This window comes from Hydra vulgaris, chromosome 14 (genome assembly GCF_038396675.1).
Source record: "Hydra vulgaris chromosome 14, alternate assembly HydraT2T_AEP".
NCBI classification, from domain to species: domain Eukaryota; kingdom Metazoa; phylum Cnidaria; class Hydrozoa; order Anthoathecata; family Hydridae; genus Hydra; species Hydra vulgaris.
In genome coordinates, this window is record NC_088933.1 from 35189283 (window position 1) to 35202136 (window position 12854).

The following is a 12854-nucleotide window of genomic DNA, read 5'->3' on the forward strand; positions in this document are numbered from 1 at the left end:
ACCTTGTTTATTTTAGTAGAGGAAGCACTTTTCATACAGGACATTATGATTTTAGATAATACTTGAATATATTTCGGAAAATTAATATTAATAAATGTAAGTGCTATTGTACTTCGATATTATTTGACGGCCATTTAATAAATACAGATTCATATATAACTGTAAGCGTTGCTCAATCAGGCAGCATATATAGTCTAATTATATAATCTAAATCTTCTTAAATTCCATAAAATTTTAAAAGACTCCAAAAAATTCTATAAATTTTAAGAGATTTCTAAAAACATACAGAAAAGTTCAGAAAATTCTAAAAACTTTCATAAGATTCAAGAAAATTCTAGGCTTTGAAAGTCATAATGCTAGTGGCTGCAAATACTACTTATATATCATTTTAAAAATTTCGTGTAGTGGGTGACCTAATTAGAAAATTAATCTGAATAAAATCAATTCTTATTACTTTTGAGCAAAAGTTTATCGATTTATGTCACAGGAAATTCATTACCTTACAAAAAGTTAGTAAGTCTTTGTGTGTGTATATATATACATATATATATATATATATATATATATATATATATATATATATATATATATATATATATATATATATATATATATACATATATATATGTATATATATTTATATATATATATATATATATATATATATATATATATATATATATATATATATATATATATATATATATATTTGTAAAAACTTTAATAAAAATCACAATATTTTTTATTCTTGACATGTTTCGTAGTCTTACTACATTTTCAAAAGATTTAATTTACAATTAAAACTCCGGTAAATAAATTTAAAAACTGAAGACAATACATAGAAAAATTAACGGACAAATAAACTTGTTACAAACCAATTAAAAATTATATCACAAATTATGACAAAATAAACCTCCTAATATTAAAATATTAATAATAATAATAATAATAATAATAATATAGTAAGTTAGATAGATAAGTTTATAATATAATGAGATATTTGTTTATTTAAAGAGGATTTTCCCATTTAATATGAAGTGCTACTTTTTTTTTTAATTTGTTAATGGTAGAGGCAGTATCTAAAATCTGAAAGCAATCATAACTAGTTAGTGTTTTACAATTAATGGATGAATTTAAATGTTTAAAAATATGCGATTGCTTGTCACTCGTAAGGTGCTCATTTATCCGTGTTGTCAAATGTCTGGAGGTTTATCCAATATAACTGGCGTTGTTTTTTAATTTATCGATTGTGAATATAAATTTGATTATTACATTTTTACAATACTTTTTAATAATTTTATCAATTTTAGTTTTAGTGAAATTTGAGTAAAATCCAATGAATGGAAGCTTAAAATATCTTATATTAGTATTATCAACAGTATTTATAACAGGTGGAATAATTTTCTTTTCAACATATAATTTAATTTCAGAGTCGATAACTTTTTGCGGAAATTGACTATTTTTTAAAACTAAAGAAAGATTTTTATATCCTTATCAAATCTAAACCACGTGTTATTAATTTTGTATGTTCGATCAATCAAGCAACGTATAAGACCAGTTTTGTAACATGAAGGGACGAAGCTAAAGAAATTTTGTAAAAGGCCCGTGTATGTTTTTTTGTGATAAACTGATGTAGAGAGTGAATTAGACTTATTAATAAGAACATCCAAAATGGAATTTGGTTGTCTTTTTCTTTTTCCATAGTAAATCTTAAGTTTTTATGTTGTCTATTGAGATGTTTAAAGAATTCTTGCGCTTCAAACTCTGAATTAAAAATTGCTATTATGTCATCCACATAACGTTTATAAAAAATCCGTATGGAGGATGAGCAATTATTATTTTAAAATAAAAGAAGCACTTCATATTTAATGGGAAAATCCTTCTTTAAATAAACAAACATCTCATTAAATTATAAATTTATCTATCTAACTTACTATATTATTATTATTATTATTATTATTATTAATATTTTAATATTAGGAAGTTTATTTTGTCATAATTTGTAATATAATTTTTAATTGGTTAGTAACAAGCTTATTTGTCCGTTAATTTTTCTATGTATTGTCTTCAGTTTTTAAATTTATTTACCAGAGTTTTAATTGTAAATTAAATCTTTTGAAAATGTAGTAAGACTACGAAACATGTCAAGAATAAAAAATATTGTGATTTTTATTAAAGTTTTTACAAATATATATATATATATATATATATATATATATATATATATATATATATATATATATATATATGTATATATATTAGTGGAAAATACATACATATATATATAATATATATATTTATATATATAGATATGAATATGTACATTATATATATAATATATATATATGTACATAATTATATATATATATATATATATATATATATATATATATATATATATATATATATATATATATATATATATATATACATATATGAGGAATGGACTTGCAAAACCTGATAATTCACTTTTTCAAAAAATCTGACTTGCGCACACCACTGGATAGCTCTTGTAATTTTGCATCAGGAAAATAAATCAGGACATGCAGAATCCAATATTTCCATCACAAATTCAGTGGTTAAAATTAAGTAGTCCATGCAAAACCTGATAATTTATTTTTTATGTTCCATGCAAAACCAGATAAATAGTACTGCCAATCAGAAAGCAGTTTTAGCAGATGACAAGCAGTTGCAAAGATGGCGGACGTTGTACGAAATATCAATATTATTAATAATGCGGATTTTGACGACACTGTTCTCGTTAGGGAAGCCAACAGAGGTACACGAAAACGTGTTGCACGAGGGTCTCGACGGAGCATTGTTAAGAAACAAAGGTAGGCTAATAATGTTTTAGTATGTTAAATTGTTTATGCAGAATCGCATGACGTATTACCTTATTTTTGCATGCACATGCATAATGTTTTAACATGGTTTATGGCAGACCATTCCCATCCAATTCCCATTCGGTCTGATACAGCTGGGAGCCAATGCCACCTAACAATTAGTTAGTTACCAAAATACTCTGTCCTCCAAAATAAGAGGGCCCTAACTTGCTAATCTCAAAAACGACTTTTTTATTCAGAAATGCTCGTCATGACATCATCCATCTGCTCCATAAAATTGGAAGCTCTACACGTATAAATGTTTGTTAAATGGGGCGAATTGCTAACACCCTATCTACAAAAAACGATATCAAAAAAAAAACAACCCTATTTGCATGAAAAGCCATATCTGCATAGAAAGCCCTGTCTGCATAATGAAGAGCCCATTGTACATAGGTCGTTCTTTCTGTTTTTAATGAGAAACATTTTTATTATTATTACTAAAATATCAGTGCTATCTATGATTTTGTACTACATCTGATCAAGAAAAAACAAAGAATTACCAGTTGAGTCAACTAGTAAATTTGTTCTTTCTTGATCAGATGTCGTACAAATATATAGATAGCAATGATATTATGTAACCAAAAAATTTAATGTAGATAGGGCCTTTCATATTGTACTTTTACCTTACCAAAAATATTGTAGTTAGGGTTTTTTTTGATTGGTCTGCTAAAAAAAGATACACCCAAACCAAATTATTACACTTTAGAAGCAATTTTTTATTTTTGCACCAACAACAGTAGACCTACCATAATTATTAGGTATTTATAAAATAATTTATTGCAAAGATAACAATATTAAAACAAATGTAATAAACATAATTTTTGCATTTCTTCACAGATATTTTGTGGGTAATGAATTTCAATGGGCACCAACATGTAATCATAATGGAAGAAACAAGAAAAATGCTAGTATGTACAAGTGCGAAGAAATTGACGTCAACGGCGTTTGGAATTTTTGTCAGAAATTATTCAAGTCTTGTGAAAAATTTACACAAGATAACATTATTCTTCTGCATACACGATCTGAAAAATCAAAACAAACTAATACTGTCAAGACCAAGAACAGAACTTTCTCAGCATAAATCTACATTCCAATGGAGCAGTCCAAAATTCGTGTCTGTAAACAACTTTTTTTAAAAGCTGTACATCCGGTGAAAACAAGTCGATTGTCCGGAATAATATCCCGCCACTACACATCAGGCGAGCCAGCTAAGGAGAATCGAGGTGGAAACAGAGTAGGAATAAAAAAAGTTAAAAAAAAAAGAAGCGATAAGAAACTTTATTAGAAGTCTGCGAGTAAAAGAAAGCCATTATGGGAGAAACAAAAGCGTAAGACTGTATCTGCCAACTCAACTAAAAAGTATTAATAATGTGTACAAGATTTTCAAAAAATCACTAGGTCAGCAGCAGCAGAAGGATCTGTCTATATCTTACAAAATGTTTTACCGAGTCTTTGTTGGAGAATTCAATATATCATTCAAAGCACCAGCTTCAGATACATGCACAACATGTGACAATCTCAAAAATCTCCTTAAAAATGTTAAAGGAAACGAGAAAGTCAATCTTATTGTTAAGCTAAGAGTTCACAAATTAAGAGCAAAAGCTTTTTATAGTATTCTAAAAGAAACCAAAAATAATGTCTACACACTTGCTTATGACTTGCAACAAGTCCAATCGTTTCCTAGAGTTACTGTGCAAGAAGCCTACTACTCCAGGCAATTAAGTTTGTACAATTTTGGTTTATGTGATTTGAATAACAATTCTAATCACTCATACACTTGGTTAGAGTCTCAGTCGGGAAGAGGATCAAATGAAATAGCAAGTGCCGTTTTCCACTACTTATCAACTAAGTTATTTAATTCCTTAACTTTTAATGAAGCTGTTGACACTATTCGACTTGTTAGTGATGGCTGTGGAGGTCAAAATAAAAACAATATCATGTTAGGAATGGTACAATCATGGCTGTTTAATTCGCCACAACATGTGACTAAAGTTGAGCTAATATTACCTGTAAGGGGACACTCATTTCTACCATGCGACAGATTGTTTGGTCGCATAGAAAAGGATCTTAAAGTAACACTGACATTGACATTTTCTTGAAACACTGACAAGTGACTTTTTCTTGAAACACTGCAATACAGTGAACACTGTTAATCGGGAATGGTTAGTGAAAGACTGGAAAAAATCTTGTACTTCGACATATAAAACATTGAACGTATTTCAAGAACTTAAACGCATCATTTTGCAAAAACATTTCACAAGCAAAGGAAAAGTTTGTCACCGTTCAGTCAGAAGTGAACTACAAGAGTGATTTAGGAAAACCAATACAACTTCTTAAACGTGGAAAATTTCACACATTCAATCTATTAGTAATATCAGGAATGCGTCCAATCAGTGCACCGAAGCTCAAAGACATTCATCATTTGCTTGGAGTTGTGTATGGTCCTGATTGAAAAAACATTCCGGGAACTGAAGTCTATTTAATCATGACATCAACCGCTACATTACAAGATGAAAACGCTGCCGTTGATGAGGACTGTGACTGCGATGAAGAAGACATTGGTCTTAGAGTTTGATTTTTGTTAAAATTTCAAACAAGATTATGACAAGTTAAATTTTTAAAAACTGTTTATTTGTTTAAAAAAGTTTTGTTTAAATTTTTTTTGCTTTTTATTGTTTTGTTTTGCTTTTTCTTTAAAAAAATTTTTTAAGATCAATTGTAACATTGCCAAATGATGTTTGTAACAAAGTTTCATGATTTTTTATTGCAGTAATCTTTGGATGTTTTCTTAAACAACGCATTATTTTTAATAATAAAAGTATAGTCTTAAACCTAAGCTAAACCATTTATCCCGAGCAAAACCGAGTAAAAATCTTTTGACATGCAAAACCAGATTAAAAAAAAAAAAAAAAATTTATATTCGTTTTAAATCTGATTCTGCAGATTAGGATTTACCAATATCTGTTCAAAACATTGTTTTATAAATATGCATACAATAGTGTTTCAATTACAACTGCATAACAAACAGATTTTCTGAAAACAGTTTTTGCCAATTATCTCAAAATGACAAAAAAGTGAATTATCAGGTTTTGCAAGTCCACTCCTCATACATATATATATATATATATATATATATATATATATATATATATATATATATTATATATATATATATATATATATATATATATATATATATATATATATATATATATATATATATATTAGGGGAAAATCACTTAAAAATTTTTTTCATTTTACCATCAGAAATCTAATGAATTTTCTGATGAATCTTTTTTGATGAAACACAGTGTAAAATGAAAAAATTTTTTGTTAAGTAATTTTCCACTAATATATATATATATATATATATATATATATATATATATATATATATATATATATATATATATATATATATATATATATATATATATATATATATATATATATATATATATATATATATATATATATATATATATATATATATATATTTATATATATATATATATATATATATATATATATAAATATATATATATATATATATAATATATATATATATATATATATATATATATATATATATATATATATATATATTATAATTATATATATTATAATTATATATATTATATTTATATATATTATAATTATATATATTATATTTATATATATTATAATATTGATAAACTTTTTTCTTTTACTTTTATTATATTGCGTTTGACACTTCTTATTTGAAGCAAGACCCAAAGTGTAGTAAAATAAAAAGTTAAATGTAACAAGTATTGAAGTCGACTAATAATTTATTTTTTTTGACTACGTAGGGTATTGCGGGGCATACAAGGACACTTAAGAAACAAATGCTAGTTGCGGATAAACTTATCATAGTTAACATTATTTTTTATAAACTTCCTAAAATTTATTTATATAAGAAAATTAAAAAAAAAAAAATTCTAAAAATAATTTACGACAACCAAAATCACGAATCTCAAGACTAGCAAATCTTTTACATTTTGCACGTGGGTAAACACGTGGGTAAACACGTGGGTAAGACAAAACGGGACAGTTTAAAAGCAGCCGTTATTCGTCAATCGTACAGCTTTAAAAATGATGAAGAATGAAGGCTATTTATGGTCTAAATATGTTCAGACAGAGAACTCTCAAAAAAGTAACATACCCATAGAAACTAAACGCCCTTACACCCATACACCACAAAAAAGAAATAACAAGTAAATAAAAATTTTATTTTTGTGTTTTATTATAAAATACTCTACTCTAACTATATATTATTAAATTGGTTACTATGGTTATTATGGTTTACTACTAAATTTGAAATGTTACTTTATGTGATCTATAAAATGTTAAACAAAAACTTTTATGGATCAAATTAATCACACAAAAAACATCCTGAAACTATTTGGCAACAACTTTGATGAGCTGGCTTATTAGCAGTATGCCAATGTAGAGCAAACTTTAATATACTATTTTTATTAGCAGCTTTTCTAGTATATACTATTTTTATTAGCAGCTTTTCTAGTATATACTATTTTTATTAGCAGCTTTTCTAGTATATACTATTTTTATTAGCAGCTTTTCTAGTATATACTATTTTTATTAGCAGCTTTTCTAGTATATACGATTTTTATTAGCAGCTTTTCTAGTATATACGATTTTTATTAGCAGCTTTTCTAGTTTATACTATTTTTATTAACAGCTTTTCTAGTATATACTATTTTTATTAGCAGCTTTTCTAGTATATACTATTTCTATTAGCAGCTTTTCTAGTATATACTATTTTTATTAGCAGCTTTTCTAGTATATACTATTTTTATCAGCAGCTTTTCTAGTATATACTATTTTTATCAGCAGCTTTTCTAGTATATACTATTTTTATCAGCAGCTTTTCTAGTATATACTATTTTTATTAGCAGCTTTTCTAGTTCTATGCTCCTTTTTGCTCACAGCTTAAACTGCATTTCATCCCATTTTGGATGATTGATCTTTCTTATATCATTTCATGCCTTCTTTGTTTACGTTAAACACTATTAATAATCAAAATTAAATTATTAAAATAAGAATGTCTGTAAATTTATTACTAGAATTGCTTTCCTAAATAAGAAAAACAATATTTTAAATTAAAAATAAAATCATCCAACTGTAAACAGCATCATAAAATGGTAGTAAAATATTCAATTATGAAAATAACTTGTGTTCCCGATATGCCCCACAAAAGTCATTTAACTGAAATTAATACTATTCAAAAAGTTCAACTCCAAATATTTTTTTAAACCAGATTCTAAAAGAGGATAAAAAATACTGTCTGAAAAATATAAATTTTATAAGTAAAGCAAATTCGCAATAGTTCAAGATAAATCTTTTGTCGTTGTATCGCTTAAGAAAATATAAGAATTATATGAAATATGCATAAATACGTCCACTCCCAAGCCGTTACTACGGAAAATAAAAGCTCTTAATGTCTATGAGTTAAACGTGTTCCAAAACTTGTTATTCATGTTTAAATATCAAAATAACATGCTTCCAAAATCCTTCAATAACCAATTTCTAAAAAATAATCATAAATACTTAACGAGGTGCTCTATTCATAATTTTAATTTACCTAAGTCAACTCTTAAAACATCTGATTACTCAATTTCATACAGAGGGCCTCGTCTGTGGAATGAAAATATGAAAAGTATAACTTCAACAAATTGTTTTAAAAATATAAATAAACAGTATTTACTTGAATTAACAGACACAAACATATTTTTGTATTTTTAAATGAAAAAAAAAAATCTTGTAATATTTCTTACTGTATGTATTTATTTAATTTTTGCAATTTGTCGTATTCTTGTTGTAATGATGTTTTAACTTGTTTTATATAACGAGTATTTGTAAATTTATATAATGAGAACTTTGTAAAAAATATTTTACGCTTACTATAGGGGCTTGATGACAAGACTTCTGTCTTCTACTTGCTCCTGTCGTTATTAATTTTTTTATTTAAATTTTATTGATAAAAATTGTAAAACAAGATCGTTGTAAAATGTTTATAAATGACGAAATAAATGTTTCTAAACAAAAAAAAAAAATACGCAAATTTTGTTTTTCGCACACTTACTGATGCATTTCGGCATTTTTAATGCATTTTGATATTTCTAAAAATCAATTTTTTTCACGATTATAAAGCACAATAATTCATAATGTTCGATCAAAAAATGTTGAAAAAAAATTTTTTTTAGCTGAGATTTAAGGCTTTAGGCATAACTGTCCCGTTACGCCCCGCTCTACCCTATTTAATCATACATAAGTAGGTCGAACTTTTATACCCTCTTCCACTCTCGAGTATTTACTTTCTGCTTCATTAGCAACATTAACAAATTAGAATAAAAAAAAGTTTGTTTTAGGAGACTTAAGAAGAAGCCATAAATCGTCGGCGGAATAAAAGCTTCTCCATAAAAATCTTTATTGTTGTTAAACCATCCAACTACTCCAACTTTTAACTATTCGAATATTGATTAAAAAATTTGAAAATATTTGAACTCTCGAATACTCGAATAGTTTATCAAAAGTAAAATGACGTATTAACAAAAATGAGAAACAATAACAATTCAATAAAAATCGTTTAGTAATTATATAATTTATTTGAATAATTCTACTATTCTTTTTAATATTTTCTTTCTAAAAGCAAATATTTTCAAAATTTAACTCGTCTTTATTATTTTTTTAAATTGAATCTGCTGTTAAGAATATTCTTTCAGAAGCCGTTGAGGTTGGGCGAATTGTTATTAAAGCGTGATACGAAGCGTCCGGGGTTTCGATCGTTTTTTGAAAGAATCGAATTGACAAAATTCTTTCTTCAGTCCAATATATTTATCAGTTTTGCAACGATTTTGTGCGTTTTGTGGATCTGAAAAAGAACTTATTGCATTTTGCAGTTTTTTTAGCGATTCAACTAGTGATGTTATTTCTATTAAATCATATGATTCAGGTGAAGAAAAGTTAGCATCATTATTAATATTGCCTTTTTTTTTCTTCATGAATTTGTTCCATTTTTTGACGAATATTAAAAATGATCGTTATAACTTGGTATGTTTCCGCTTTGTAGATAAATTATCAGATTCATTAAGACTGGATTTCTTCTTTCCCCAATCTTTTTTTGATAGCATGCGTTAGTTTTTTGCTTATACTAGTTTGCATTGGTTGCAACTTTTCAAACAAAAATTTGTTAATACTTTCAGTTGTTAAGAGATTTGCATTATTTTCACTCAATTCAGTAACGGCAGTTTCAACTGGGGTGAAAACATTCAACAAGATTTTGTTGAGCAATAATATCATTTTCAAAAAGGGGATTATAATTCAATTTGACTAAGTATTTGTTAATACGTTCGGATAGAATTAAAAATTGTCAAGTTGTTACACTCATGGAATTCCATCGAGTTTTTATGTCTAACTATAAGTTGAGTTTTTTTCCCATTATTTTAGTTATACTTTGTTGCAAAATAGAACGCTTTGTAGCTGATTTTGCTAAAACTTAAAATACCATAAATGAAAGACAAACTCAGAAACTTATTATTTACACCTTATATTATGTAAGGGGCTGTACGTTAAATACGTCAACAAAAAGGGGGGAGCGGGTCATGAGAAGTTGTCAACACTTTACTTTATTTTTTAAAACATTACTTTTTTTTATAAATTTAATTATTTTAAAAAAGGAAAATTAGGCAACGTTTGCAGTCCTGTGTTACATACTTGCTCAATCTTCAGCATTTTGATAAAGCTATTTATATTCCTCCTTTGTAAAAACCGTGTTGTACTTTTAAAAGACCCGACACATACAGAACTAAAAAACTACACACGAGATGTTTACTCATTTATTAAAGATGTTTATTTGAATGTTTTTACTATTTTTAATAAATAAATTAAATTTATGGAACAATTTTAAGTATAGATTACGATTATGTAACATTTATATAGTAAGCTATTAAATTTACAAACATTTATAAGCAACTTAAATAACCGACTGTATTTTAAAAACCAAATAAAATAATGCCATACAAAATAAAAGCCATACCAGAAATGTATTTTCGTTTCTTCATATCAAGCTTTAGTAAAAATGTTTAGATTGTTGTTTTTAAATTTTGGTCATTTTTAATTCTATTTAATAGTAATATATTCTTTTTGATTCATATACTCACTTTAAATTTTGCTGCAAAACTCCCCTCTTTTTTTTCTTTTCATTTAAAAGTTTAGTCTTTTCATTTTAAAAATTATTCGAATATTTTGAAAAAAATATTCGAATATCAAATAGTCAAAAAACACTGAAATATATTTGAATATCAAGTATACTCAGGTTGGATAGTCTAACTGTTGTTTTTCTTATTTCTTTAAACAAAATTTATTGCTTAGAATGTCAATTCTAAAAATGACCTGAATGTTTATATTTACTTTAAGAACGTTCATTTTTTTTAAGCACTATTGTAAGTAGCGTAGCAAAAAACTCAATATCATAAAAATAGTTCTATAATTCTATGCTCCTGTATATACAGATAATAGTAAGATAAATTCATGTCAACAAACCTTGCTTTGTATTCAAACTCTATTTTACTCACAAAAACATTTAGTATATTCGATAATTGCACATTCGTCATTAAATTTTGATAAATTTAACAAGTAATTGCTAATAAATAAGTATGCAAACCAAAAAATTAAATGCAAATATGGGCAGAGTAGAAATATTGTTTATAATTACTCATAAGTATTTAGGATATTTGTTTAAATAAAATATAAAGTTAAAACCAATAAATTAAAAAAAATTCATTAAAATCAAAAACTGTTTTATCCTTATCAAGTACGACAAATAATCTCTTAATCGCAAAATATATTTTATTTTCTACTGAGTCATATTTTTAGAGCAAGTTATTTCCTGAGATTACCTTAATTTGATTGGTTTAAAACTTATTGTTTATTACTAACTTGTGAAGTCCAATACATGCTCGCTTCGTATGAATATTTCAACGATTTCTAACGGGAACAAAAGCTGTAAACATAGACAAATTTTTTGCGTAAAAAGCAAGAAAAAAAAATAATTCATTACTATAAACATACAAAAAAAAAAGAAGAAAAAAAAATCTATTTTATGAGAAAAAAACATTGCTAATTAATTCAATGCTAAAATTTAACAAAAGAATCGCTTAAGATATATCCATATATCTCAGATATTTTTCTCGTAAATTCTCGCCATTCTCGTAATAGCGCTTTAAAATCGTATATTTTTAAACTGTGTTTTTGAAAAAATTTTTTATAGATAGTAGGTATGCGGAAATCGCGTTTTACTAAACTTAATTTTTTGCTAAAATTCTTTCTCACGTTTTTTTAAGTCTGTTTTGAGGTTGTGTTGCACGAACGTTTTTTTCAGTCGTTTTTTTTTTAAATATTTATTGGCCTAGATATTTTTTTAAAAATAGAGGAGTTCAGCTATCTTTTCATGTTATTTTTTTGTATACTTATTAAATTTTATAATTTTATACCTATTTCGTATTCACCTGCCAAATTTCTTCGAAAAAAATGTGCCGCAGGTACCTTTCTACTCCTCACAAAAAAAGGTACCTAAATTTGTTTTTGTTTTTTTTTCACTAATGACGTGGGGGCTAGGAAAGGTTTGCAACTTAAACTTTTCAAAATAATAATATTCTTTTGTTATTAATAAGACAGTATTGACAGACTTTCCAACCTCTTTTTTAGGCCTTGAGATTCATTAAAAAAATCCTTAAGATTTACGCAAAACATGGATTAATTCAAAATTGTTTAAAAAAGTACTTTTTCTAAAACAAGAAAAATTAAAATAATATGATAAGTTATGTTTAATAAATAAATTATTCATTTTTATTCATTATGTTTAGAATTACAATTTTTTTTTGGTTACTTTGAGGTTTTCAAAAGCTGATCAGGTTTTCTCCTTTTTTA

The 12854-nt window shown here is 25.8% G+C and overlaps 1 protein-coding gene across 1 annotated transcript in view; it reads right to left on the reverse strand.

Moving 5' to 3' along the window:
* The window catches only part of LOC105844242 (uncharacterized), a 32859-nt gene extending 21260 nt beyond the window's left edge, over positions 1-11599 (reverse strand). The window contains exon 1 of the mRNA XM_065817120.1: positions 11469-11599. The gene's annotated coding sequence lies outside the window, so the exon portion shown is untranslated. The remainder of the gene's footprint in view (positions 1-11468) is intronic.
* Between the last annotated feature and the right edge of the window lie 1255 nt (positions 11600-12854).